Here is a 27658-nt window from a genome sequence, read left to right as displayed (position 1 = left end):
AAGTGTACTAAATCTGAAAATTAACCCGTTTAACGAAAACGCTATTTTCCTAATTTATTCTACAGCCAAATTACTCTAATATCGTAAACTTAAACAACAACAAAAACAAGTTCGTTTTAAATCGCGGAAAGAGGAGAACATCAATAGGGCACTACGTAGCCTCAGGGAGCTTAGTGTTAATAATGACAGGGCTTTGAAATAGCCGCTCTTCTCGCACAGTCGAAGGCATCTCGTAAATTAATCGTTATAAAATATATGTCTTGAGTGAAGATAGACCATTATTTCCATTGTAGCTTTTCCCTCAGGGTAACTTAGATTATATGTAATAATAAAACGCACTCAAAGGAGAAAGGATAAGGCACTTTATTAGAACATTCCACAAACTATACTTCTATATAGTCTTTACGTAACATTAATAACTATAATAAAATTCAAACTGATGAGGTTACCTTTTTTTTGGGATTACCCATCCCTACATTTATTGATTTTACCTGACAAGAAAGTTTTTTTAACTTAAATCTATTACAGATTAGTACAGAGTTTGGTATGTTCTTTCTCGCGTGATAATCCAGGTTTCGTTTCTTCATTTTTTCGACTAGTTTTCAACTCGAAGTTTAATGTTTCATTAGCAGTCGGCTTCCTGTTAATTCCGAAGGAGCATCGGGATTTTTCAGGCGTAAAACGAGTTCCTCGAAGGATTCCGGTGTAATTAAAAACAGGAACTTCTATCTCTGGACTGGTTCTTCGCGAGAATTAAAACCGAGCATTAAGGATTAAGCGAAATCGGTGTAACATAAACGCAATAATAATTTAACGCGGGATTAAGTGGCTACGATGTCCCAAACTTTCTCTTCGCCGAGAGGGAGAGAACTCGGCGTGAATTAACAATACAGAGAAACATTCAGTTCCGAATTAGTTGGCCATCCACATCATCCCCTGTAATTATTATTAAAGGGAACAGTAGTTGGGGGTGAAATTAAGGGATTCTCTCCGTCATCATCGTTGCTTATTCGTCTTTAGAAGAGAAACCAATTACCATAAACATGAACGAGAATGTATCTAATGTTTAAATTAAAGTTAAAGTATTCAAATTTTTGTTTTTGGGATAAGAGGGGAAGATGTTAATTAGAAATGAATTCCAAGAAATTATGGTCATTTTTCGAATTTTTGATTTAAAATTAAGAAAGGAGGTGAGGAAAAATTAAATTATAAATTCTCACGTACAGGTGACTTCTCTATTGGTTATTGGAGATATTGACACACAAAGTGTAAAAATTCAAGGAGTGTCTCCGGGGCGAGTAACCTGGCAAAGAGTCTCGCTGCAATATACACTCTTCGCTGTAACGGAAATGATAACCATGATCCCGGCAGCTTCGGGGAAACGGCATTTCCAAGTATCGCGCCACGACTTTTGCTCCGACATTTTCTTGATGGTCTTCGATATCTCGATGAAATTGTGCATTTGCGTTCGACATTCTAAATTACCCTTATTTATACCGATTGCCTCCAGACCCGATACATTTTTATCAACCGTTTCTCGACAAACTGATATTTCTGATATCGTTTATGGATAAACGCTTCATGATTAATGAAGTGAAATAGATTTGTCCCTGAATAAAAGTTACTACATTAATAAATAATAAATCCACAAGTTTGCACAAATTTTAATATTTATTGTTAGATTATAACTTCTTTTAATTGAAACTTTGAATGCACTTGACCCTCTCTTTTATAAAAATTCTGTCAATAGCAGGTTATGCAGACAAAGAAATCCATTTATCTAGAGTTTGATTTAAAATGGAGCATTGAAAACGAGTTATCAGGAAATTAATTTTTCTAAAAAGAAATAAAAATTTGCGTATAACGATGTTTACACATACAATTTAGATACCATTTATTCTTTGATTTCTGGTGCTTGTAAGAACAGTAAAGCATTAAAGCTCCACATGAGAGGTGGATAGAGGAATGTGGCTATCCTCCCTTATCAACAATTTTGTTTTAGAAGATCGTTTAGTTGTACCAATGCCGAAGTTGATGTCGTTACGGTATCGATTCAACTTGCGCTTTCTGAAAACGAGTTTTGTGATACAATTTTCACAGAAACTGCCCCTAGGGAAAATCTGATACTCAAGGGTATCAATGTTTCTATACAAAAATTATGTCCGGTATCTAAACGTAATAGATAACAGACTAACTTTGAAAAAGAGATATTAAATAAACACCTACAAAGCTTTGTGTAAAATTAAACCAACCGAACCAATTAAACCGTCTTTTGTGAAGGAAAATGTTTTAAACTTCAGTTTTCATCTAATAGTACTCATTACAATATACAATATTCATAAATACAATAACATAGATGCATGCAACTTGCATGCATTGTATCAGTTTCATTATAATAAACTATTATTTCAGGTAAAATATTCTCTGCAATTTTGTTGAGGCTCCATATATGGATACATCAGTGCAGATTAGCTTGTTTTCTACCTCTCCTACATTTAGACTGAGTTTTCGTGTTTATTTTAGTTTTTAATTGGAACCTCTGCAATTGCGTATTGGCTGTTATTATTGGCAGGATTCGATAGATTTTTCCATGTCAGTTTTGTTGAATTTTCCAAATTGGGGCTAGCTTATTATTTGAACTTATTTTCCATTTAAAAACTGTTTTTAAACATTTGAACAGTTTTTAATTTTTTATGGAAATTTTTCGATTTTGAGAATATGTCAATATCTTGCAATGTATATCGTACAAAAGCATCGTGTTTGATTTAACATCTCACGATAAGCTTTTATTACAGTATTCTAGCTGAATAACCAGCCTTTCTTAAATCGGTGCTACTATCTATTCTGTTAATCTGTAACAGGGAACAATATTAAAATAATGTCTATTGATCAAATTATAATTGACACAAGCAGCTTATGTGGCTACTGTACAACCAAAAATATCCTCTACATAGTCTTAATCCTAATCCTCAACATGGAATTGTATCCGAATGAGAAGCAAAATTTGCATGATAAGCATTAAGTATTCCTGGGCAACTCTGCCAACTTAAGTTGTTTCAGTCAAGGCTGTTGGAGATAACACAGGTTGATTCAGCTTTGTATGTACTTTATACAAGGATGTCCAAATTTCCTATCCTACCTGAAACTATAGTATCATTAACAAAAAAGATCATGTCATTTCCGCAGCTGGCAGAAAACTGTCCCGCGCTGTTCAAACAGTCAAAATGCGAACGCAACAATTTTATGCCATTAGTTTCCAGCTTAAAGGCCACAAGGTTACTCAATAATAATTCGTGGAACACACAATCGAACATTTTTGTAAGGTCATAAAATGACGCGCACTTGTATTGTTTATTTTCAAAAATATCCTGTACGTGCTCAACGAACAGACTCTCCAAAGCTCCTCATTTAGATGATTTTTGAAAGTGATCTCATAAATCCTGCCAAATATCGGAATGCATTTGAACCTTTTTAAGAACGGGAACAACGATTCAATACCTTATACAAAGCTTTTAAAACAAGGAAAAATATAAAAAAAGGTTTCTTTGTACTTTGAACTAGTTTCGGCTTTTTGCCACCTTCAGAGAAGGTCTTCAAGTTTTATAATGTGTTGTGCACGTAATTAAAAGTGACTTATTTTAATATTATTTTATTGTAATTAAAAACCTTCATGATCTCAATAACGTTAAATGATGAAATATCTCTTAATTTCTTTCTGAATTCAAAATAGTCTCTGAAGATGGCAAAAAGCCGAAACTAGTCAGACTATTGTATTTTATATTTAAGACCAGTTCAAAGTACAGAGAAACCTCTTTTTTTATATTTTTCCTTATTTTATAAACTGGTAAAATGGATTTAAATTATAATTCTTTTAAAACAAGTTTTTTTATGGATCTTATCAGACCTGAATTCAACTTATACAGTCCGCACAAGAAGCTGTTACTGATTTTTTTAATATCTACAGATATCATTTTAATGAATGCTTTTCTTTAAAAAACAGGAAACGAGAATATCTCACATATACAAGAAAGGTGATGTAAATGATCCTAACAATTTTCGCCCAATAGCTATCTTACCAATAATGCAAAAACTTTTTGAGCATCTGTTGAAATCGCGTCTTCTTGACTATTTGTACAAAGAAGATGTTTTCAGTCAGTATAAATATAACTATGTAAGGAAATCCTCCACAACTAAAGGTCTAATTGATCTACATGAGCAAATCATTGATGGTTTTAGTGAGTCAAAAAAAATTTCCTTGGGGACCATGATTTTAGTGAATTGTCCACAAGTTACCACTGTTCCACGAGGTAGATAGGTATGTGATGCTTTTCAATAAACCGCTAATACACACTCGGGGTTTTAGACGTATGTTTCTGTAACTTATATTAACAGTAAACTTTATTTTTCCTTATGAGCAAATAAAGATATTTTTTGTCACACCATTTCACAGCGAATATATAATCAATAGAGGTAGTCTCGCATTTACCTCTTGTCAACTTTTCTTTGTATAGATGCAGTTGTCTCAACATCCTCATCATCAGGATCAAATTTTTGCAGCAATATTATCAAATTTATTATATAGCCGGTGCCTACATCTCAAGCCTCAAATAGATTCAACCAAACCTTCTTCGTTTCAATGGAATGGAGTGTTTGAAAGCCAACCTTTTCCATAAGATCAGACTTTCCTCCATACAAATATCTCAAAATGAATTAAATAAGTCCTCGAACTTTCTTAACATTGCTTTGCCTTGCATTTTTTTCTTTAAATCTGCATCGATCAATATTCATTTTACTTTTTCAATTCATTGTAGTCTTTCTGTGTTACACTAACCCACTTTTTTGATTCTGCCTGCAAATCCAATTTCAATTCTCCAAATTTTTGTAGCAATAACAAATTAATAGGATTTTTTTTTAATATTTCCGATTGGTTTTAAAAATTAAGCATAATTTCGATATTGACGTCGTTCAGCACGTTTGACCATTTTTGGCTACAATTATTTGAATTGCATTTTTTAATTTTACCCCATTTTTTAAATAATCTGTTAACCCTACAGTGAATACGTTGGACCTGACAGGCTTATAATTTATGTGTTTTGCTGTAACATTTTAATCAGGTATTCTCTGTAGGGTTAATTATGAATGGATTAATATACAGTATCTGAATTTAAATAAAAATGTTCGTCCTTGTTACTATTATTTATTTTTATTGACCCGTGCGACGATAGCAACAAACCATAATTAATGTTTGTAAACAAAACTAACCTTACCAAACATTCCTTCACGCTATAATTGACATTACAAAAGAAAACTTCACGCTATAATTGCCATTACTAATTGCCAAAGAAAACTTCATGGTATAATTAATGTTTGTAAACAAACCTAACCTTACCGAACATTCCTTCACGCTATAATTGACATTACAAAAGAAAACTTCACGCTATAATTGCCATTACAAATTGCCAAAGAAAACTTCATGGTATAATTAATGTTTGTAAACAAAACTAACCTTACCGAACATTCCTTCACGCTATAATTGATATTACAAAAGAAAACTTCACGCTATAATTGCCATTACTAATTGCCAAAGAATACTTCATGGTATAATTAATGTTTGTAAACAAAACTAACCTTACCTAACATTCAGCGTCTGAAGACACAGGGCTAAACCCGAAACTTAAAAATATACAACTTAGCGCTGAATAACAATTAAAACTAGGACTAACACTTGTACTAGAACTATACTCTGTTTTTAACCAGGAGGAGTAAACGCGAAAGTCAGATTTACACTGCAAAAAATCACCAGAAAATATCACTAGATATTTTGGCGGTAAATTTAAATTAATAATTATTATTTATTTATTTACTTATTATTGTATTACAAGATAGATAAGATAGAGATAAGATAGATATGGTTCTAGAGTTTTCTCCTGCTCATGTAAGAAAGTTATCGACCCGAACAGGGTTTAAGAATGGCTAAAACGTGTGAATTTTGCAGTTTTTGGCCAAAAATGTACGTGTGCAAGCGCGTCATAGCCGCGTATTATACACCACTAGAAAGAGCAGAAAATTTTCAATAAGATAGATATGTTTCTATAGTTTTCTCCCTATCAAATAAGAAGGTTGTTTAGAGGAAGAGTATTTAAGCGTTTCTGCGTGTAGGGATGGACATTAAGGGTGATTTAAGCATGACACCGATAGATATTGGCCGACGAAAACCCGGATTGAGATAGCTGAAGGAGCGCCCTTTCTGATTGTGATAACACTTTTTTAAAATTCGGTTTCCTAACAATTGCACAAGGCCTTGAAGTTTGATAATTTTGAGCTATTTTAAGTACATGGCGGTGTTCTTCATTTTTTATTGATCTTAATATCAACTTATCGGCATTCGAAAACCCGATTTTAGATAGAGAAAGATTCAAGCTTTCAAGTGGTGCATTTAGTTTTTCGCTATCCCTAATTATAAGGAAGATATCAGCTAAGAAAGTAGATTGGAAATTACGGGTAAAAGTTTGTTGCTGGGAGGTTTGTTGCTATTGTCGCACGGGTTTTTTATTGAATCTTTTAACGTAATAAACGCTTTCATCAGAACTTATCATCAATATTTAAAGTGTCAAAACGATTGGGTTTTGTTACACGAGTCCTTTCACCAAGAATTTCTTCGTATGCTGCGTACGTAGGTAGTGTTTTAGATTTCGCTTCAATGGTTTGGAACCCCTCATACGCTATATATGTATATAGGGTCCGTAAAGAAACCTCGCCCGCAGATTTAACCTTCCATACTCCTACGCCCGGTGTTTTTCGGTTTTTTGAATCAAGTCTATAAATAATCGACTGAAAATGCTGAAATGGTGAAATCGGTGTCTGTGAATTCAGATCTGAATTCTAATTTGGCTAGAACATTCTCATAAACTAAATTATATTAAATTTAAATTTTAAATATTAATAAAGTTATTAACCCTGTCTTCTAATTCTAACCACAACATTTCTAAATTAGGTTTATTTAGTATATTAAAAGAGGGTACATTAACCTGACCTTGAGACGAAAATAAGTTTCCATTAACGCCCTTCTTGGTTGTACTTATCTTGTACTTTACGTTGGATACATTTCGCAAAGAATGGCGAACAAAGCAGCTTAACAAGATCAAGTTATTATACAAAATTGCGGCAAGGAGCCGTGGGCATGAGCCGACACGTTTTGTGGTGTATTTCTTAATTAAAACGCGGAAGAGCTCGGCATCACAACGCGGTGAGTCAGTCTCCGTTGTACCTGGTCGTTCTGCGAGTTAACGATGATTAAAGAATCCTGCAACGCCGCTGCAAGAGATGGAATGCTCTTAGTCACGCACCGGATTGGCGAATATACCGTAGTGTAACTCAACACGTTCGTTCACAAGATGTTATTTATTAACCCGATACGAGAATAATATTTTACATATTTTGTTGTACAAAATAAAGAAAATAAAAATAATTGGATTGAAAAGATTTTGGAGATTTAACTTCGGTCTATTACATCATAAGATTATGTGATGTTGGAAGCTAAATCTGATTTGCTCGGAGCTACTGGTCCATTAGGAAACTCACATCTCCCCTTCAGATAGGTATATATTTGAAGCAATACGTTTTGGGTTTAATCTTCGATCGAAGCATTAGTCAAGCCCACATTAACATATCTTGCATCTATGAATCAATATCTTATCAGAAAATTAGCTCGATTAATCTACGTAGAGAACTGGTTCGGTCCTTCAGGGCTACGTTAAATCCCGCCATCAATCACAGTTGGACTTTAAAAAGGGAACCAATCTGGTCGCTTCGAGCACTCTAAGCCCTTTCTTTAGGGAAGTTGAAATTTTATCCATCTTTTACGATGGAATTAAAAAAAACATTTTATTTTAACGTATTTAGGATTTAATCAAACACTTCTTCTAATCTTATTAGCGAGTAAATCTTAACGCGTTGAGTGGTAAAGTGAGCTTTATGTATAGAGGGATCGTTAGAATGTTAGTTTGTCTCACCAGCGCAGGTGGTGTTTGTTTTCGAGTGGTTGGTAATTACAAACGTAAACAACTTGACGTGGTCTATGAATCGCCCTGTAGGGTGAATGCCCATCCTCAAAACCCATTTGAATTTTAAAATTTCAACGACGGCTACGCGTTATGTGTTTATGGTAATTCGATCAATTTACTGGTTCGGGAGATTGACGGATAATCAACTCAGGTACGAAGTGATTGGTTTCGAGCTTCGGGCAATTTATGGAGGGCATAGAACTTAACAAGTTTATCGGAAATTTCTAACGTTATAAAAGCTTTTTTACAAATAAATTGTTATTCTTTTCGAAATAAAACGTCTCAATTCAAAAGTGAATATGATGAATAAAAGATGTTTTCTTGGAGGAATGTCGTTGATCTTTCCTCGAAATCTTGGTATTTACAGGTATTTTTTAATCCTATTGAAACGGGCAATAAAATTACAATAAGTAAAGGTGTTAATTAAAAGGAAAAGATTTAAAAATTGTTCTGCAAATTAGTTGACTAACAACTCATTTTCCTAAACACAGAATTTGTTTCTGCTCCAAATTGGGCTTTACAACAGCAATCGCAGTAGAACCGACTGGATGGACCCTCCCAAATGAATTCGGAACGGTCTATAATTATTCTCAACAGTTTGAAGAGATCAAGCGATAAAACGGAATTATCTCGGTCCGGTAAATGCTGGCTCATCTGTACGGGCAGTCAGTTCGATATCTGGGTGAATAAATTCCTGTAGTACTAGGTACAGAGGGAGAGAGAGAGCATAATTGTAATGGCGCGCTGTTACCATCGGACGGTTGATTAATCGGGCAACGTTTTCCGATTATTTCGGAAACAAAGTGTGTAATTTGAGAACATATACCAAAAGAGGACAGGTCAATTATTTCCGCGACAATAATTGGTCTAAGATAACAAGCACGGTTCGGTGAGGTGAGTGGTCGAATTCTTCAATTCATTATCGCTCTACTCTACCGGACAGCTTTTACATTACTCGGTCTCAACAATTACGAAGTCTCGAAGTTGAACGGTGGCAACGAGAGAATGCCAAGCAATCTAGCCTGCAATTAGATGCCAGAGTTTTCGGGTAAAAGCTCAAGTGGACCACGGTGAATGGTTCACAATTAGAGTCCCCCAAGTTGTGGGCAATATAATTTATGGCGATTTTAGAACTAATATATCACGAATTATAATTATACCTCCTTTTTTATATCCATTAATTAATATTATACTCTAAAAAAAAAAGCTGGAAGGTAAATAAAAATTTTGGAAATATTTGATGTAATTTAAACAAAGGACTAAAACGTAAATAAAATATGAAATATCATTCATTTTAAAAGCTTCGATCGATTACATTTGCAAAAATATGAACCGCCAGTTATTAATTTACAATAAAAAAAAATATCAGACTCGTATATCTTGATACTTTTCTGGATGGTTTCTATTGTAATTTAAGTTGAAACACGATATAATTGCAAAGTGCAACAAGAGAAAACCACACAAAGTGCAGCATTCCCAGCCGCATTCCTTGCCCAATACTTTCAACGGAGATATATTACGAAATTTTTGCCGCAGTTTCCGTGCACACGACGTGGATAAATGCGATTCCCGCTGAGTGACGTCATAGTTTTAATTGAAGTAGAGCGCCCCCGGTGCAAAAACCGCCCTCTTGCAGCAACGAGAATAACCGGGCGATGCGACGCCATTCCGTCGTTTTCCGCCGTTTCAGTGTAAAACCACATCACGTTTAATTATTAGAAACAAATTTCCGGCGTTGCGCCTCCGAATTTAATTTGTCGCGGCTCTAAAATTGTTTGAGACTGCACTAACGAAATGTAGATCTCGTTTCGTAACACTCAACTTTGGAACAATCGCTTTTGTAAAAGGTTACATTCAAATTACAAACGATTTCCGTGTTTACAAATTTTATTATTATGAAATAGGAAAGATTTACTTATTTTGAAACCTAACTTTTTTTGTTACAGTTGGGTTCAATCTACCTGGCATTACATTTATACCAACGACTGTCGATTTTCGTTTATCTATCGTTTATCTATCGATTTATCTCAATATTGACGCATTTAAGAGTAAAAGTGGAATAGAAGAATATTGTTAAGAATAAAATTTGCTACAACTTTTGTTCTAAAAGTTTTTTTGTAACATGCTCTGATTCCCAAGTATTGCCATTAACAACTTGCAAAACAACGAATTCATCAAAAATTCATATTTTTGTATTTTTGTCAATATTGACGCATTTAAGAGTAAAAGTGAAAGAGAGCAATATTGTTGAGAACAAAATATGCTACAGCTTTTGTTCTAAAAGTTTTTTTGTAGTGTGATCTGTTCCACATGTGGTGCCATTAACAATTCGTAAAACAACGAAATTTATCACATTTTGAGATTTTGTTATTTCTCTCAATATTGATGCATTTAAGAGTAAAAGTGAAAGAGAGCAATATTGTTCAGAATAAAATATGCTACAGCTTTTGTTCTAAAAGTTTTTTTGTATTGTGATCTGTTCCCCAACTGCTACCATTACCAGTTTGGTAAACAAAGAAATTCATCAAATTTTGAGATTTTTATACTTTTCTCAATATTGACACATCTAAATTCAAAAGTGATAGTGAGCAATATTGTTAAGAATAAAATTTTCTACAACTTTGTTTCTAAAAAATTTTTTGTAATATGATCCATTATCCAACTGCTACATTACCAACTTATAAAACAACTAAATTCATCAAATATTCATATTTTTACATTTTTCTCAATATTGACGCATTTAAGAGTAAAAGTGGAAGAGAGCAATATTGTTCAGAATAAAATATGCTACAGCTTTTGTTCTAAAAGTTTTTTTGTATTGTGATCTGTTCCCCAACTGCTACCATTAACAGTTTGGTAAACAAAGAAATTCATCAAATTTTGAGATTTTTGTATTTTTCTCAATATTGACACATCTAAGACTAAAAGTGAAACAGAGCAATATTGTTAAGAGTAAAATTTGCTACAACTTTTGTTCTAAAAGTTTTTTTGTAACATGCTCTGATTCCCGAGTATTGTCATTAACAACTTGCAAAACAACGAAATTCATCAAATACTCATATTTTTACATTTTTCTCAATATTGACGCATTTAAGAGTAAAAGTGAAAGAGAGCAATATCATTGAGAATAAAATGTGCTACAACTTTTGTTCTCAAAGTTTTTTTGTATTGTGATCTGTTCCCCAAGTGCTGCCATTAGCAGTTTAGTAAACAAAGAAATTCATCAAATTTAGAAATTTTTGTATTTTTCTCAATATTGATTCATCTAAGAACAAAAGTGCAAGAGAACAATATTGTTAAGAGTAAAATTTGCTACAACTTTTAGTCTAAAAATTTTTTTGTAATATGATTAATTTCCCGAGTGCTACCACAACTTATAAAACAACGAAATTCCTCAAATATTCATATTTTTGCATTTTTCTCAATATTGACGCATTTAAGGGTAAAAGTGAAAGAGAGCAATATTGTTAGGAATAAAATTTTCCACAACTTTCTTTCTAAAAGTTATTTTGTAGTATGATCCATTTCCCGAGTGCTACCATTAATTAATAACTTATAAAACAACGAAATTCCTCAAATATTCATATTTTTCATTTTTCTCAATATTGACACATTTAAGAGTAAAAGTGAAAGAGAGCGATATCATTGAGAATAAAATATGCTACAACTTTTGTTCTCAAAGTTTTTTTGTATTGTGATCTGTTCCCCAAGTGCTACCATTAACAGTTTAGTAAACAAAGAAATTCATCAAATTTTGAAATTTTTGTATTTTTCTCAATATTGATTCATCTAAGAACAAAAGTGCAAGAGAGCAATATTGTTAAGAGTAAAATTTGCTACATCTTTTAGTCTAAAAATTTTGTTGTAATATGATCCATTTCCCGAGTGCTACCACAACTTATAAAACAACGAAATTCATCACATATTCATATTTTTGCATTTTTCTCAATATTGACGCATTTAAGAGTAAAAGTGAAAGAGAGCAATATTGTTAGAATTAAAATTTGCCACAACTTTCTTTCTAAAAGTTTTTTTGTAGTATGATCCATTTCCCGAGTGCTACCATTAATAACTTATAAAACAACGAAATTCATCAAATATTCATATTTTTACATTTTTCTCAATATTGACGCATTTAAGAGTAAAAGTGAAAGAGAGCAATATCATTGAGAATAAAATATGCTACAACTATTGTTCTCAAAGTTTTTTTGTATTCTGATCTGTTCCCCAAATGCTGCCATTAACAGTTTAGTAAACAAAGAAATTCATCAAGTTTTGAAATTTTTGTATTTTTCTCAATATTGATTCATCTAAGAACAAAGGTGCAAGAGAGCAATATTGTTAAGAGTAAAATTTGCTACAACTTTTAGTCTAAAAATTTTTTTGTAATATGGTCCATTTCCCAAGTGCTACCACAACTTATAAAACAACGAAATTCATCAAATATTCATATTTTTGCATTTATAGCTAACAACCTTTAGCACCGTAGCTGGAAGCTTCAAAGCTTGGTTAGCATAGTAGCTTGAAAGCTTGGTAGCTGAGTGCTACCATTAATAACTTGTAAAATAACTCTAGACCTAATACTAGAAAGTTTCGAATTTTTTAATTTCTCCATGATATAGTCTTTTCTTAAATAGTTTTTTATTAAAAACATATGGTCTTTGAATATAACTCCATCCGGAAATGAGAACAAAGTAACTTTACTGTTAGGGTGGATTTTAGGTTTTATATAAGAATATTCACCGTAAAGAAGGCGTAAAGAATCTTAAAAAAAAAAATACCGGAAGCGGGTCTGTGACAAGTGAGTATTTTCGCTTCTCACGATTCATTCATCCTTCCCTGTCAACTGTTTTTTACTCACCCCTTCTGTATCTCTCTGGGGAAGTTCTTCTTTTTTGTTACAAATAGTACCTATTCCAATCCGATATCGATCCGCCCATATCCGATTATTGTCTATCCCGAGAGAAAAATGGCATCACCAAACTTTTTGTGGGTTGAGCCTTTAAAGTACAAAATTTTTTTATTAGAAATTGTGAATTTTCTTATATTGTACAGAAAATAAACTGGATAACAAATAATGATTAGCTAAAAAATATTGTCTTTGAACGTTGGTGCAGTGGAGCGCATCTGTTGGAGATCGCGTGTGCTACAAATTCTCGATAATTCAATTAAAAATGTCCCTAGAAGATAGTAGGAAGCGGTTGGTAAATTGCCATTGTCTATATGGGTGGTGGGGAAGGACGAGACATACCGTGGGGACACGGTCGTCCTGCTGAAGCCGTTTGAAACGGGGTAACAAGGCGTATCTAGCGCAAGAGAAAAGCCTTGGTACCGCAGCGAGCTCTACTAATTGTCCTGCTTACACACGCCTGGATCGGGTGCTAGCTCATGCATAAACAAGAAGATAAGTGGAGATGCCTCGCCGGTGCCCATTAGACTTGGAAACGACCAGTTTGGACCAGTTTGACAGATGTTGGCTTGGTTTTAGTTACCACCACAGTCAGCGTCGCAACTCAGTAACGGGAAACCTCGCACTTTGCGCGAACGAACGAACTGATCGTTTTATTTCGACTCTTTGGAATTTACGAGGGCGGACCGGAAAGTCATTTGCATTTGAGTGGATATTCTTCCGCTGTTCACTTTTGTTAAAGTCGCTGGACGGCGGTTTTACCATTCTGACCCCATTCGTTTTTGCTTTCAAACAACGTTGACTTTATTTTTCAATTCAAAGTTAATATCGAAAATATTACCGAAAAATCGAAAGAAATTAAGAAAATGAATTATTTATCACCTTATGTTCTATATGAAAATTATAACCAGATTGTTTTGTTCTTGATATGAATATTTTACGTGCTGGGAAATTAGTCCTTTGTTACCCTTCGATATTTACTCATGGCTTCATCGCCCTCTACTTTTAATATAATGTGGAACTATAAAAATAAATATCCCCTTGAGAATAGTGAATTATTTACTAGATAAGAGAACCAAATGGCTATAAAAACTAATATTTAACCAATAAGATTATATCTCATAGGGGATTTTTTATTACCTTGATATCTCAAGTTGCATCGATTTCATTTTTAGTTTGGGGAGTATTATCGCTTATCAGTGAATTGATAATAATGTATTGATGTATTTTGGGATTCACGAAGAAATTTTGCCAAATAATTTCTCCTCTCTATCATTTTATATGCAGTCATGGCCGAGCGGTTAAGGCGTCTGACTAGAAATCAGATTCCCTCTGGGAGCATAGGTTCGAATCCTACTGACTGCGATTAAAGTTTTGTTTTAACTTCAACAAAATAATATTTTTTGGATAAACACAACATTTTGTCATAAGCATTATGTCGATAAATAATGATTTTGCATTTTTGACCTCTTTTAGTACTCATTATGATTGGCTTTGATGAAGTTTTACAGTCTCGCTTCTCGTTGGGACAGACCATATTAGTCTTTGTTCAGTCAATTGTTCAACTTTTTCTTTAATACGCATGTTCCATGGAAACATTTTCTTTCCCACTTATTTGGGTGCTATTCCCAAGCTAAAAGCAGACTTTTTTAGTGATTTATGAAATTCTTCGTGCTTTTTCCCAAATTTTCTTTTCTCTGTTGAGCATCTTAATCGTGATCTTGTGTACAAAATCGTACAACAACTCTACGGCATTTAAGACAAACACTTTGTTAAACAGGTTGTACGTTTATACTAACTTGTAATTTCTTTTTATAGCTCAAATATTACATTTTCAGATGAAGTTAAAAAGCTGGTAGTTGTGATAACGTTTACTCTAAACTAGTGGTGGAACGGATATCCCGCAACAATCCGGTATCCGGCCTATCCGGATAAAAAATCCGGCCGGTACTCCATCATTCACAGGAATTAGTATTTCCTTTAGGTGTTGGACATTGCAGATAATAATCAAGTTCAACTCCAATAGGACTTTTTTCATTGAATACAACTTTATTTATCATTAGCAAGCTCATTATAACAATCCCAATATGATAATAAAATAAAATCTCTTGTTTCGTCTAGTTTTCTTCTCTTCGCTTGTAATTCATCATCACATTGATTACTAAAAGAACTGTTACTTTCGATTATTAATTAAAGTATCATTTTTTTTATGCAAAAAGCCGTTTTGAAAAATCACTTTTAGTTCTTGAGAAAAAAATGTTTGAAATAATCGACAATTTTTTCGAATTTTGCAATTTTCGGCGATTAAGTTTTAATAATTCGTATAAAATCGATTTCTTGGAATATGAGTATGAAAATTTCCCAAAATATTAATAAAAGTGTCCTCTTTCCAATGAACCAACCCGTTTTGAAAAATAACTTTCAGTTTTTGAGAAAACAATATTTGAAGTTTTGATAAAACTTTCGATGTTGCAATTTTCATCGATAACTTACAAAATTCGCTATAAAATTAATTTCTTGAAGGATTTCCTTGTGGAAATATCACCAATTATTAATTAAAGTATCCTCTTTTTAATGCAAAAAGCCGTTTTGAAAAATCACATTTAGTTCTTGAGAAATAATTGTTTGAAATGATCAACAATTTACTTCGAATTTTGCAATTTTCGCCTATTAAGTTTTAAAGATTCGTATAAAATCCAATTCTTGGAATATGAGTATGAAAATTTCCCAAAATATTAATAAAAGTGTCCTCTTTCCAATGATCCAACCCGTTTTGAAAAATAACTTTCAGTTTTTGAGAAAACAATATTTGAAGTTTTGATAAAATTTTCGATGTTGTAATTTTCATCGATAACTTTCAAAATTCGCTAAAAATTAATTTCCTGAAGGATCCTTGTGGAAATATCACCAATTATTAATTAAAGTATCCTCATTTTAATGCAATAAGCCGTTTTGAAAAATCACATTTAGTTCTTGAGAAATAAATTTTTGAAATGATCGATAATTTTTTCGAATTTTGCAATTTTCGCCGATTAAGTTTCAAAAATTCGCATAAAATCGATTCCTTGGAATATGAGTATGAAAATTTCCCAAAATGTTAATAAAAGTGTCCTCTTTCCAATGAACCAATTCGTTTTGAAAAATAACTTTCAGTTTTTGAGAAAACAATATTTGAAGTTTTGATAAAATTTTCGATGTTGTAATTTTCATCGATAACTTTCAAAATTCGCTATAAAATTAATTTCTTGAAGGATTTCCTTGTGGAAATATCACCAATTATTAATTAAAGTATCCTCTTTTTAATGCAAAAAGCCGTTTTGAAAAATCACAATTAGTTCTTGAGAAATAAATTTTTGAAATGATCAACAATTTACTTCGAATTTTGCAATTTTCGCCTATTAATTTTTAAAGATTCGTATAAAATCCAGTTCTTGAAATCTAAGTATGAAAATTTCGCAAAGTGTTAATAAATGTATCCTCTTTCCAATGAACCAGTCCGTTTTGAAAAATAACTTTTAATTTTTGAGAAAACAATATTTGAAGTTTTGATAAAATTTTCGACGTCCCAATTTTCATCGATAACTTTCAAAATTCGCTGTAAAATTAATTTCTTGTAGGATCCTTATGGAAATATCACCAATTATTAATTAAAGTATCCTCTTTTTAATGCAACAAGTCGTTTTGAAAAATCACTTTCAGTTCTTGAGAAATAAATTTTTGAAATGATCGATAATTTTTTCGAATATTGCAATTTTCGCCGATTAAGTTTTAAAAATTCGCATAAAATCGATTCCTTGGAATATGAGTATGAAAATTTCCCAAAATATTAATAAAAGTGTCCTCTTTCCAATGAACCAACACGTTTTGAAAAATAACTTTTCGTTTTTGAGAAAACAATATTTGAATTATTATACACAAATCACAGTTTTCAACACCTTCGTTCATCGTGTAATTTAAAATTCTCGACTTATATGATTTTCGCTGTAACAAATCAGTGTTGAAATTCTCCTTGCTGAATTTCTCCTGGTTGCCGAGTTTTCCGATAAAGCACATCGTAACAGACCTATGAGGAAATATAGGATCTAGAGGCGACCGACATCCAGAACATTTCCTCGACGTTTTTTTGCCACAAATACAGGAATATATGACTCGAAAATATATATAGAAATGAGTCCTTTCATATCCACATTGCTACAAGTCAAAGTAATTTTAGATCAAAAAAATGAACAGGAACACTAATTATGTTAAAAAGTGTTAATTAGTATTTTTTGCATAGAAATTAATTATAGTTAAAACTAATTGACACCAATATAATACCAATCTGCATTTACATTAACCCAAATAACCACAAACGTTTAATCGTATATTTAACAACATCGAAAACAATGTTACATTCAAAACGAATAGATCGCAATTGGGACCGCATCAATTAACGGTTCTAAATTTGACAGTTCGAATTGCGTTGATGCTAATTACTGTACAAATTGCTCCATTAGGAGAGCGATACGTCAAATCTAGACGTATTACAACGTCGTTTATAGGGATAGAGACCACCCCCTTATTTTACATAAATTGAAATAATCCCTATCCGGTTTATATCCGAATGTTAAATAGTTATGTGGCGACAAGATTTTCAATTGGACCACTTTACACATCAAGCGGAATATAAATTTTGCGATATTTATCATCGTATATCAAGTGCAATCATATTCTAACCGCAAAATGTATGCTACTGGTTACCGGAATTGATGTTCGGTTTTAGGAATAATAGAACAAGTGGGTCATAAATCAGTCGAATTGCAGCTTTACTCTTTCTGAATGGATAATTTACACGCGACTTTACGTCCAGATACAATTTATGCGTTCAATTGTAAATACTGAAATAGCTCCCATATTAATCTCGTATTAGTTTTAGTTTTAACAAATTAATTTTATTATCAAAATTGAAAGATTTTACAAGTCTTGCAAAGTTGTAGTAACACCTCGGGTTTATATTATCCATATGTACACTTTGGTCGATATGGTTAACCTCGTTTTCGGGAGACCTTGGCGTGTATAATCAGCTCACATTGCTTCCTCGACAGTTGGATATTATGTAAATGCGAGGAAAGGGGCAGATGGCGTACGCCAACTTGTAAAAACTCCGTTTACCGCAGAAGGTGCCGTATAATTTTCGTATTTCTTCAGAGCAAAAAAATACAGAACATTAAAACGGGGTCTTTTATTGTCCTTTTGTACATATACAGTTACAGTTTTGGCTAGGCGATAAATTGTACGCCTTACGTGGTTAGCAAATTATACGTTGCTAACGCCGCGTAATTGTACACGTCGTTCGGTTTTTATTTATGTCTCGGAACGTGTGTGAATAATGAAAAACGTGAGCGAGTGGTCACTATGTATATTTTTACGTAGATAACAACAAAGGTTTGTCTAAATTATACTATGAAATGAAAAGAAAACGAAACCATTAAGTTTAATTAATAACTCACTATCTTATTTGTTATTCACATTCAAGATCCTAATGGTTTTATTGCTCCTCGTATGGTAATCGATGTTAATCGTTTTGTTACAAACATAATAAAACACTATAATCATTAGAAAACAGTTTCAATAGGAAGTTTTTATTTCAATAATTAAGGATATATAGGGTTCTTGTGATATATATAATGTATGCCAAAAAAATTGCAGGTTGTGCCGTAACAAAGAACGTTGGTTAAAACCATAAACGTAGGGAAAGTACCGGTCGTTACAGTTAGGAACGATAGTAAAAGTTGTTTTCTTGAATTCGTACCATGCTTTCGGAAATTATTTATTTCTTTCATTAAGTTCTAATTAATCTAAGTGGAAGAGCGTAAAATTGGAATGAAACAAAGAAAAACGTATTCAACCTTACAATTGGAACTGAAGCTAAATATTCAAAACACATTACCTATACATTATCCCGCTGCATCCCCATATCTCGTGATAAGATTAATATCTGATGTAAATTGCACAATGAAATGTGAATAATGGCGAGATGTGTTACCTCATCTGGAATTAATCAGAATAATTAGATGATTAATTATCAAATGATGGTCAATTAAAATCAAATTTTTGAAGAAAATGTGATTCTATAAACGAAGTATTGGATTTAAGCATCTGTGTGACTTTCTAAAAGTTATTTGACATGTATTAGAGATGTTTTAAGAACGCATATCCAGATAAAGCATGAAAAGAGAGAAGAACATATACATCGACTTAATATTCCTACCAAATTAAAAGCGTTTTAACAAAAAGAAGGATTAATTTAGACCAAGACGAGCAAAGACAGTTCAACAACACCAGATCGATATAAAATTGTAAAAAGTTTGAAGGAATGAGGCAACACAGAATGTGCGCAGATTAAAAGAGTGTTGGAAATACGGGAAAGCATAACTAATTACGACTGGGAAACAGTAGACTACGCTGGGGAAGAAAACAAAATAGGAAAAAAGCTAATAGTACCAAGAATAGAAGAGATGAGAGAAATACAGTAGAGATAAGGGAATTGGGAGACCACTAAGAGAAACTTATAAACCATTAATTCACGTAAATATTACAATTTTCCTAACTTGGTAACTCGAGAATATCGTCCGGAAGAAAAAACGTATCTTGATGAATTCAAAACCTGATAAAACCTTAAAGGAAGTAACTTAATAATATGGGCAATTAAAGCAAAGACATGTGCCTTTACGACCACCTGACAGATGTGCGATCAATAACGTGTGTTATCACAGAGGTGGTAAACACGTGGTTCTATATTCAATTGAACAAGCACACAACATCCCAAGTGGGATAAACGACTATTTAGCTAATTCAATGGTCAGTGGTGAATGAATGAGTTTCGAGAGAGCAGATGGTCAAGAGGTGCTTCCTCTGTTTGAATTAATTGATAGTACGCTCTTAATTATGACGGCATTAAGTCTGTGCAAAATTTTGGAAAAAACTCTATATAAATGTATCTAAATTCCTAATTTATTACTTTAATGGCTTAATGTGTCGTTCGGACCATAAAATTGGTCTTTGCTTATTATTAGTAAAGGCCATACATATTTTGCAACACTTTGAAACGTAATATGTTCCATTTCTATCGCAGTAGTTTCTTCACCAAAGTAGTTCATCAAAGTCTTCCAAACGAGATTTGAAGAAATACTGAAAAATGATGTTGAGATATTTTTTTCTGCAAGTACAGGAAACTGTTTGGAAACCATCTCCGCTAATTCCTTGTCTATCTCTTAAACATGCAAATGAAGTTCATGGTGCATTTCTGTAAGATCTCATGAAAACAAAAATGTTACACCCACAATGAATCTTCCAAGTCAAAAATCGGTTATGTTATTGAAACGTTTGAGTACTCGTCCTCTTCTAATACAACCACCGAACCTCAGAGTAAAGATGTGATCTCCATAATGCATGCGCTCTGATCTTGTTTACAATTTTTACAACTAATTTGATAACGTTGTTTAGGTTGAGAAATTTTTGACATAATGCTTGTTGATGGATAATGAAGTCATAAGAGGGAATATTACGGAAAATTTTCATATTTCAATGCCATACCTTTATCAGAAGTCATCATAGCTGGAGCAAAATTGGAAGTCAAACTTACCATCTTAAATATAGGAAGTTTCTCAAACAAAATAATTCTTTTCAAAGGACAAAACAGGTTTTGTGCAGTATGCATAATAGAATATACTTCAAAAGTTCTGCCTTAATCGTAAAAACACAAAATACAATTGGAACTTTTATACGTCTCAATACTGTATTAGTAGAAACTAGTCTTTACGTCTCTAGTCTTTATTTTCGAAGTTGACAACGAATTTGTAGATTTTACAAAAGTTTGCTTTATTATAATTTAATGCCTGATCTATTCAAAATATCAGGCACGCCGCAAAATTGTAAAACTGGATTCGGAGGTGTAATCAATTATGCCATTTTGAAAGTAAGTGTCCAGAAACGTATACAATTCCTGGGTAATCAGAATCTTGATAAAGAAGAATCGATTATATAAAGAAACAACCTTTTTATAAAAATTTGCAGTTATATAATGTATGGAGAAGTTGTCGCACAATATTCTAAACTAGTCATAGTTAGCACGGCTTGGAAACCTATTACCGCAGAAACTATTGCAAATCAGATCACATGAATAAGAAACACCTTGAACAGATGTGTCTGGACCAGTAGAGAAATTTGGAATACACATGAACGATTAGCATAGGTAAACAAAACTTTCGGACTTGTAATGAAGGAAAATAAGCTTGAATTGAGTTTCCAAACAACTCGACCTACTTGTTAGACATTGTGTATTTGAGGTTTGGTCCCATGGAACGGAAAATGATGGGTTATGATTTCTTAGAATTAAGAGTCAGATTAACAAGCGTTTTTTTAATTTCTGACAATAAAATATGATATAGACAAAATTAACTCTATTAAGATATCTTCAAATGCATAAGTTTTGTATATGTTATGTAAAAGTTGTAACGGTGATGAAATTTTTAATTTTTTAGAGAATACCATGACTGAAAACATGGTGATGAGGATGGCAGAGGATGTACTAAAAGGGCCTACTCGAAATATTTAGGGAGCTCGACTTTTTTGGTTAATTTGGTTAACTTTAATTTACATAACTACGTATATCTATAATATTTTAATAGAAATAATTAAATGCAAGTGTCTTAATGCATTACTGGCTTAAGATAATAAGAAATTTGACAGTTCCTTTGTCTTATAACATCGTAAATCTTAAGTGCCCCTATTGTTACATAATTTACGCACACATTACACGTTAATCTCGACGACCCCGTCGTCGTCGTCTTATACGATCCCATCCTAAATTAAATGCGTGGGTCTTCATCCTTAATGTAGTAACCGTGTACGTAATCCCTTAAGTCTGCTAATAAAACTTTTACTTTGTTTCAGATGCGAAACTGTACGAGACGATGAAGACCTGAGCACCAAGACCCGAAAAGTGAGTAACTTTATAGTCTAAAAAAGAGGCTCGCTAAGATCCCGCCTCCGAGTCCGGCCTAATTAACAATTGAAAGTGCCAGCCGTAGTCTTGAATTATCAAGAAAGAAGCCCGAACCGAATCCATCCTTTTTAGGTCCCTCGGGCGTTTTACTAAATATTAAATGAACTTGTCTGTAGTTCACTAATTTTTTTTGTAAATTTTTCATTTTTTTAATTACGGGGACGCGTAACAGTATGGAAGCTGCGAAGAGAGGGAAGAATAAAACAAACGGCCCTTTTCCCTTTACTTCATCGGGCCGTGTAATGGATAAGGGGAGTTCGGTGAATGCCATATGTCGGCGCAGTTCTGTTTGCATTTAATCAATATCCTATTTCATATCGGACATCATTTTCGAGACAGAAGGGTTGTTTTTAATTTTTTTTAAATTAATGTTTTATAACCAAATGGTTTCTGTACCTAAATAACTAAATCTTTGATAGGTCTTACTTAGCTCGAAATATTGTAAATAACAAAACTATATTGTACAAACTAAATTTAGGGCCGTTTCTAGTGCATTTCAAGTAGAGTAAACAAACTGTCACAACACGTATAATATATATCTACGTTCCCGGCCTCGACTAATTTGTACGCTCGCTAATATATGTATGTGTATTTCGGTGCCAAGTATTGCTTACATACGACATCTATATCTATGCTAATGCTGCATCACCAACCAAATCCTTTAAAATATCACTCTCCGGGCATTAGATATGAAGAGACACCTGGTTTTAGGGCTCACATACATCTCAACGACAGCCACGTCAAGCCACTTTGGCCTTCGCATCACACGTTATCCCAAGTGATAATTTGATCAACAACGTAATTTGAATACGGCCAAACACGCACACGTAGATAACTCCATACCGAGAGATAGTGAATCGCCTTGGAACGCGAGTGTCGCTATAAACAAGCTCCCCTAATTGAATAATTGCGGTTTGGCCATAATTCACACTTAAGGGAATGTCTAAAACTAGAGATGTGTACCAAGATATATATACGAAACACACCCTTTTATACAGACTTCGATAGAGGGGTTGGTGAGCATGTTTTATACATCTGCTATTTAAATACATATGGATATAGGGATATATGAGCAACCCTTCTTTTTTATGACAGTGGTAGGGGATGTCGGAGAATTGTTAGTTAGCAGTCATGTGTCGACCACACCTAGGGTGATTTTTTAACGTGTCAATTTCGACCGCTATAAAGGGAATTTAACTTTTTACAATTGGGACACAATGATGAGGAATCTGGCAGATGTTTGGTAATAAAAGAGGTTTAAAATAGGTATTGGTTCCAATGGGTGGGTTAATAACAGATTTACTTATTTGAAAATATTCCCCAATAATTTATTTTATTATTGTATTTGGTGACTAATGCAATTATTGTTTGAATGTGACGTATTTTACAATTTCAATTTGTTGTCGCAATTACTGTCATATATAACACGATTTGTACATCATATTATATTTAATTTATATTAGCACATCACTATACTGTAACCTAAATTTAAATTAAAGTTTTAGTAGTGATTATAAATTTATTAAATAGTATAATTTTAAAGTTGTTTACATCATAACTTTGAAGTAATAAATTCAAACTTCAAATAAAATATTGTAAAGAAAATTGCAGCAATACCGACACACATAATAAAAAAACAACTTTTTTTCAGTTATCAAGCTCTTGATACTTTCGCTTCCACGAAGACTCATTTCTCTAAGTACTAAGTAAGTCTTGAAGTTAAATGGTACGGCAAGACTTCCCTAATTGTTCTTGTTGTCTCCCCGATTCTCGTTTCGATAATTCTAATTCTAATAACTCATTTGCCAGCATTGTGATGTAAGATTAGTATCACTCAAGAGAAGTAATATTTCCATTTTGAGTTCTTTGCTTCTTGAACTGGCTCATTAGTTGCTTTGTTGTAACTTCCGTAGATCATTGATTTTTGTGGTTGTTAAACTTTTATATTAAAGTCGCGGGGATGAATTGGAACGTCATTATTTTTTTAACCACGCCGGATAAAAATCTTTAATTTATTGCTAATTTACTTTACATCTTCCATGTATGATGTTGAGGTAATAGTGCCATGATCACGTTTCTTAATGTGCTGAACAATGATAATACCAAATACCAAAAACTTTAAATCGTTGAAGCTTTAATCATGAAAACGAATCAAAAAATGATGTATGCCAAACCCACATTTGTTTGAAGAAGTTAGCTGCAATGAAGCAAAATAGAACACTCTGATGTTCGTGTTATCTCAGTATAAGTAAAAAATTGTCGAAATTCAAAAAGCTTTATTTATGAAAACAAAGATATGTGTATGAGGTTAAATGATAACTTGAAACTTTTTCTTTAAAATAAAATCAAAGCCAAAATGGACTTTAGTATGGAAAAGTTACTGGAGGTGTGTTAATCAAGTGAGATGATCAGTTCAGCAAAAGTGAAGAATCTTCACAAAATAGTCTTAGATGACCATCGACCTAAAGAACACTAGGTAACAGACAGTAGACATGTCAAAAATGTTCCTTATCTCATATTAAATAAACAATTGGATATGGACAATGGAGCAGAAACAATGTGGTGAAGATTTTTGAAACAAGTTATTTGCTTGTTTTACCACAACAAAGTTTGTGACAATTCTCTGCCATAGACAAACAAAGTGAATAGAAATTGCCAAAACAAGGGACTAAAAGTAGAAAATCGGCCGGGTAAGATCATATTTTTGAGAAGGCGTATGCACGCATAACATTGTAGTACATGAAACTGTAAGTGTATTTTTCTCGAAACATCCTTTTTACATCTGGTTAACACGATTCCTAAAAAACTACTCATTCGATTGACTTGAAATATGAACTGCACTTGTAAATAACATCTTTCTATCGTATGACTCACATATGTTTTTTTTTGCAATAAACTTATCGATTTCAAGAACAAAATCGATTATCTTAATTTGACTAGTCGCCATTTTGCCAATAATTTTTTTTTGTTTAGTTCTAGTTCAAACGATAATAACAAGTATATAGAAAAGAACATCATTTGATTTTTAATTTTCAGATCATTTCAAGGATTGTGTCAACCAGCAACACAACGACAATGTAAAGATTATTTTCTATAAACATTTCTTTTTAAATAAGTAAATATATCATGAAAATATATGCAAAAGATTAAATTGAAATACCACATAATTTGGCAGCCAAAAATTCCCAAAGAAATCATTTTATTTGATACAAAAAAGAAACTGCCCCCTTAAAAAGCTTGAATTAGACTATGCTAGTATTATTTGGAGTGGTTTACACTCAATTTCAAATAATTTCATGTTTTGACAATGTTAATAATTAAAGCTTTATAAATTTTCAAGCAGAAAACACAAACATTTATTGAATGGTACCGTTTTTCAAGCAGAAATCTAATGAGTCGCGTTCAAATGGTTTTTATCTGACAACATTACACCGTTCAAAACGACTCACCGAATGGATGTTGTTTCCCTTGGATTTTACTTCGAAGCTCAGCTGGAAAGAAAAGATAAATTAATTTATTGTGACAAAAAAAATGAATTAATACGATACCTTTTAACATCCATAGAATAGCAATCCGATGATCTCAACTATATCACATCACTAACATCACCTAACACTTATCAGAAATATAGCACGTATTTATCACTTAATTCAAGTAATAAGTTTTATTTTTCAAAACTACTTTATCACCCTTAAATGCCCGCACATCAACTAAAATGTGTTATTAGCGAATCAACTACAAACATCCCCTCCTTAATTTATTGTGTGAAGAAGGAAAACTGGAGGTGAATAAACAAAAATGTAAAGACGACGGGGTGAAGCGGTTTTAAATCGTTTTTTGAGTTGAAAACTCAACCTTTCAATAAAAAAATTATTCGTTTTCTCGAAACGTTTCAAATAAAATGTACGTTATTTTACTAAAATAAAACGCACTAATCGAATTTCATTGTTTAAGACTTCCTGCAAAAGAATCAGGTGTCCAACAAATAATTATAACGAAGCAGCCAAGACGTTGGATTATGCATCATCCCTTATTTTTTGTGTCATGAAATATAAATTTTAAGAAAATCGTATCTCAAGAACGAATTGAGATATCATCATGAAATAAAAAATATTTTAAAACAAATTTAATGAAGATTTAATATCATGAAAACATATGCAAAGATTAAATTTGAAATACCACATAATTTGGCAACCAAAAATTACCAAAGAAATCGTTTTATTTGATATAAAAAAAGAGACCCCCCCCTTAAAAAGCTTGAAGTAGATTATACTAGTATTATTTGGGGTGGATTAGACTCAATTTCAAATTATTTCATGTTTTGACAATATTAATAATTAAAGCTTTATAATTTTTCAAGCGCAAAATGAAAAAAATGATTGAATGGTACCGTTTTTCAAGTACAAATCCAATGAGTAGCGTTCAAACGGTTTTTATCCGGCAACATTACACCGTTCAAATCGCGAATTATCCCGATATGTTTTGGTAAATTAATAAAATTGAAAACGACTCACCGAATGGATGTTGTTTCCCTTGGATTTTACTTCGAAACTCAGCTGGAAAGAAAAGATAAATTAATTTATTGTGACAAAAAAAAATGAATTAATACGATACCTTTTAACATCCACAGAATAGCAATCCGATGATCTCAACTATATCACATCACTAACATCACCTAACAACACCTAGCATAAATATAGCACGTATTTATCACTTAATTCAAGTAATAAGTTTTATTTTTCAAAACTACTTTATCACCCTTAAATGCCCGCACATCAACTAAAATGCGTTATTAGCGAATCAACTTCCAAACATCCCCTCCTTAATTTATTGTGTGAAGAAGGAAAACTGGAAGTGAATAAACAAAAAATGTAAAGACGACGGGCCGAAGCGGTTTTAAATCGTTTTTTGGTTTTAAAACTCAACCTTTCAATAAAAAAATTACTCGTTTTCTCCAAACATTTCAAATAAAACTTTCATCATTTTACTAAAATAAAACGAACTAATCGAATTTCAATGTTTAACACTTAAACTAAATAAAATTTGAAAAAAAATACTGGAAATAAATTATATTAAAAGTAGAAATACTAAAACCAAAAATTAAAAAGGATTTTCTGTTTTAGTACAAAGACATTTTAAACCAGTAGAATGATGATTAGTAGAATATTTCAAACATTTCCACATTAGTTTGTTCACATTGTAGATTATACTTTTGATCGAGATGTTTTTGACTAAAATGGGTCAATTAGTCAAGAAGATAATTGATGTGTTTGATTAATTCGCTTTTTGTGTTTTAATCAAAATCCTTAAATATTTCGAATCGGGCATTTCGGCAACCGCGTTCAGCTAAACACAAACTTTCGATTGAGATATAAAACATTAAAATCCGTCAAACCGTTCTCTAATTATAGTCGATTTAGTTTAAATTAATTTTTTTATATTGGTGCTCGACTATCGGGCGTTTATACGTGTACAACACGGTGTCATTCCGAGGGCTGTACAAGGTTAACACGAGAGAATTCAAATCGGGCATTTTGTGATTTCGATAGAAGAAACTATGACGAATCGCATGACGCATAGATCTTGATCATCGGGTACATCGTTTACAAGTTATCATCACTTAAAAAAGGTAATTTTTGT

General features: G+C 32.6%; 1 protein-coding gene and 1 non-coding gene across 3 annotated transcripts in view; both read left to right on the top strand.

The window, feature by feature from the left end:
- The window catches only part of LOC111424284 (capricious), a 191351-nt gene that overhangs the window by 87529 nt on the left and 76164 nt on the right, over window positions 1–27658 (top strand). For both annotated transcript variants that reach the window (XM_023057784.2, XM_023057783.2), the window contains one exon: window positions 21907–21955. The gene's annotated coding sequence lies outside the window, so the exon portion shown is untranslated. The remainder of the gene's footprint in view (window positions 1–21906; window positions 21956–27658) is intronic.
- On the top strand, window positions 14256–14337 carry TRNAS-AGA (transfer RNA serine (anticodon AGA)). Its single transcript has one exon. It is a non-coding gene; the product is annotated as a tRNA-Ser (tRNA).

Source organism: Onthophagus taurus, chromosome 6 (assembly GCF_036711975.1).
Source record: "Onthophagus taurus isolate NC chromosome 6, IU_Otau_3.0, whole genome shotgun sequence".
NCBI classification, from domain to species: domain Eukaryota; kingdom Metazoa; phylum Arthropoda; class Insecta; order Coleoptera; family Scarabaeidae; genus Onthophagus; species Onthophagus taurus.
Note: the sequence above shows the minus strand (reverse complement) of the source record. Positions and strands in the feature narration are given on the sequence as shown.